This window comes from Piliocolobus tephrosceles, chromosome 15 (genome assembly GCF_002776525.5).
Source record: "Piliocolobus tephrosceles isolate RC106 chromosome 15, ASM277652v3, whole genome shotgun sequence".
NCBI classification, from domain to species: Eukaryota; Metazoa; Chordata; class Mammalia; order Primates; family Cercopithecidae; genus Piliocolobus; species Piliocolobus tephrosceles.
In genome coordinates, this window is record NC_045448.1 from 44,326,061 (window position 1) to 44,329,593 (window position 3,533).

At 39.9% G+C, this 3,533-nt stretch overlaps 1 non-coding gene across 1 annotated transcript; it reads right to left on the minus strand.

Annotated features, from left to right (window-relative positions):
• Positions 1-289: 289 nt before the first annotated feature.
• LOC111550463 lies at positions 290-396 on the minus strand. The gene has a single exon (XR_002734042.1). It is a non-coding gene; the product is annotated as a U6 spliceosomal RNA (small nuclear RNA).
• Between the last annotated feature and the right edge of the window lie 3,137 nt (positions 397-3,533).

A 3,533-nucleotide genomic window follows, 5' to 3' on the forward strand; every position in this document is an offset into this window, starting at 1 on the left:
GAGTAGCTATTAAGTCTGAACTTTTGACTTAACAATTTTATTCCTAGGTATTAACTTAATAGGGCATATATGTGGTGTACTAAAAGACATATTCATGAATGATCATAGCAGTATCATTCATTATAGCCCCAAACTGGAAACAGTCCAAGTATTTATAGATGGATGGAATAGAAATTAATGTACTGTTACCCACTTAAATGCAAGCAAATCTCACATGAATAAAAGAAGTTGAACACAAAGTATCCATAATGCATTATTCCATTTATTTGTATATTTATTTATTTTTTATCTTTTTAATGAATGTTTCATAAATTTGCATGTCATCCTTGCGCAGGGGCCATGCTACTCTTCTCTGTATGGATGATTCTGTTTATATAAAGTTTGTAAACAGGCAAATCTATGGTATTAAAAATCAAGAAGGTGATTTCCTTTGGGGAGGAAGGAGAGAATAGTTATTGGGAGGGGACAGAAGGGGAGTTCTGGGGTGCTGGTCATGTCCAATTTCATGCCTTGTTGGTAGTTACATGGTATGTACACTTTGTGATAATTCATTGAGCTTTATACACTTATGATTTGTGTACTTTTTTGTATCCATTTTATACTTCAATAGAAAAAAACAGTTTATAAAGGGAAAACAAAAACCAGAACCATCTTAAAACCCCTGCTATAAGAAGACAAAGATGAAATATGAGTACAGAAACAACACTGGTTTTGATTCTGTGTTGTATCCTTGCTAGATTAATGACATTAAACTTGATCAGTGTCACTGATCACTTGATCATACCTGATGTCGCTGAGCCTCAGTTTTCTTCACTTATGAAATAGGAATGATATCACAATACTTTCTTAGAGGACTATTGTGAAGGTCAAATGGAGAGAATGTGTACAAATGCGCTTTGAAAACTAAAATATTTGTTTATGAGTAGGCATGCCAAAAAAAACCTATAACAAACATCACATATGATAATACATACACAAATAAATGACAAATAAATGACACAAATAAATGACAAAAAATTCAAGGCCATTTTTCCTTCACAATTTGTTATCTCAAGAAATCATCTATCCCAAGCACAGCTTTTTTTTTTTTTTTTTTTTTTTTTGAGACAATCTCTGTGTCACCTAGGCTGGAGTGCAGTGGCACTATCACGGCTTACTGCAACTTCCACCTCCCGAGCTCAAGTGATCCTCCCACCTCAGCCTTCTGAGTAGCTGGGACTGTAAGTGTGCACCACCATATCTGACTAATTTTTTTTTTTTTAGAAATAGGTTCTCCCAATCTTGCCTAGGCTGGTCTCGAACTTCTGGGCTCAAGCTATCCTGTCACATTGGCTTTCCAAAGGGCCAGGATTACAGGCACGAACCACCACACTCAGCCCTCACAGCTGCATTTTTAAAAAGAAAAGAACTAATCTAACATCCATCTAAGAATCAGGTAACAAAGGCCTCTCATACTATTTAATCCTCATGAGTCACCAACGGATGTACTGTATAGCCATGCAGATACGTGAGTCTACAGATAAATTTAGAAGCTTTTCATGGCCATGAAATAGTGGCATCGCGATACAACTGACTTGTCTCAATGGACAAGTGTAGGAAGCCTTTTTCTTACTTTTAATCTGGATGTTTCAGTTACAACTATTTTGGTTGCAAATAACGGAAACCAACTCAAGCTAATTTAAGCAAAAAAGAATATGGAGATGTCTGACAAAACTCAAGGGTGTAAAGTAGTTGAGTTTCTGGAATCAGAAACTCTCAGCCTTGAAGAATCCAGGCAGAGCTGGATCCTTTCTCTCAGCCGTGCTCCTTTAAGTCTCTCTGCTTTATTCTTCTCTCGTAACTAACTGGCTCTCCCTCCTTCCCTGGGCACAGAATGGGGAAAGGTGGCCTGAAAGCTCTCTGAGTTGACAGCATTTCCTCTCAAAAGACCAGCTTAGCCTGATGGACATTTTCTTGGTCTCAAATCAAATTTCTCAAGAAAAAAAAAACAATTTGGCCTGACTTAGGAAGACTGACCACTGGGGTCTGGTCAAATGACCAGACCTACAATGTCATTTAGTACCAATGTGTCTGTTGCAGACCCATCCCACTGGGCAGTGGGTAAAATTCTCAGAGGAAGCCAGTTATGATCTGGAAATAAACCCACAAAAGTTTTTTTCTCCAGATTTTAACTGTAGTAGTTGCATTGATCAAGTTGCCTGCCTTCTGCGTCTTTTCTGTACTTTGAGGGTTGTTTCCACAACTCTTAAAGCCTATCAGATGGCATAGGCCTTGCTATCCAGGTGACAGCTGATTGGGCCAGGGATTAATATGTAACCCATTATAGGCCAATTATATTTTCTCTGCCAGAAATTTGGAAATGGGATGTGAAGGCTGAGTCAGTTACCCATGGGTCTTGGGTAAGGTAGAAAGTGGATGCTGGAGTAGCCATGCTAATACACATACAGAGGAGGGAAACCAGCCTCCATCTATGCGTGAGGCAGAAGCAGCTGGACAGAGAAATGGAGAGAAGAGAGACTATGTCAGCTTTTAGAAAAAGAGACTGGTTTCTGACCTCCCAGTTCCCAGCTGCAGAGCCATGCAGTCTTAATCACTAACCTGTAGTTGGGTTCTATGAAATCCTCCTGTCTACTTATTATAGATGCCTATGTAGCTAAACCAACTTAAGTAGATTTACACTCACTGTAACCAGAGGATCTGAATGAATTTGAAAACATCAATGCCTAGTGAGAGTCCTTTCTTTTTTTTTTAGATGGAGTCTCGCTCTATCACCCAGGCTGGTGTACAGTGGTGCTATCTCGGCTCACTGCAACCTCCACCTCCCTGGTTCAAGCAATTCCTCTGCCTCAGCCTCCCGAGTAGCTGGGATTACAGGTGCATGCCACCATGTTCGGCTAATTTTTTTGTATTTTTAGCAGAGACGGGGTTTCCCCGTGTTGGCCAGACTGGTCTTGAACTCCTGACCTCAGGCAATCCACCTGCCTTAGCCTCCCAAAGTGCTGGGATTACAGGCGTGAGCCACCGTGCCCGGCCTAGTGAGAGTCCTTTCTACCCCACACAGAAATGAAGTCATTTGCTTTGAGCACTAGCCATAGTTGTACAAAAGCAATTGCTCTTTCTGGATTTTCCTATAAATAACCAAAAGATATGAATGGGTGCCTACCATGTTTAGCATAAAAAGCCATAGCCGAAATATGATACATGGTCCTAGCCTCTGGGACTACAATCTAGTTGAGAAGAGACTACGTAACATACCTAATACAATTAGAGACTAGCACAAAACAGTATATAATTATTAAGTATAAAATTGCACGGCACAAAAACATTACTACTGTAGCTCAGGAAAGAGAGAGGAGATCCTGTAATCTGTTGTGATCAGCAAAGATGATAGAGGAGGGAGAGAGGGGACTATAGTGAGCAAACTAGCAGGATTGAAGAGGGTGGTTCAGGTTGTTAATTGGTAGGAAATTTGCTTTAAAATATTTCTCTTATGTCTGATTACTAGCTTCCAGTTGGTGTTGAGTTCTGTTGAA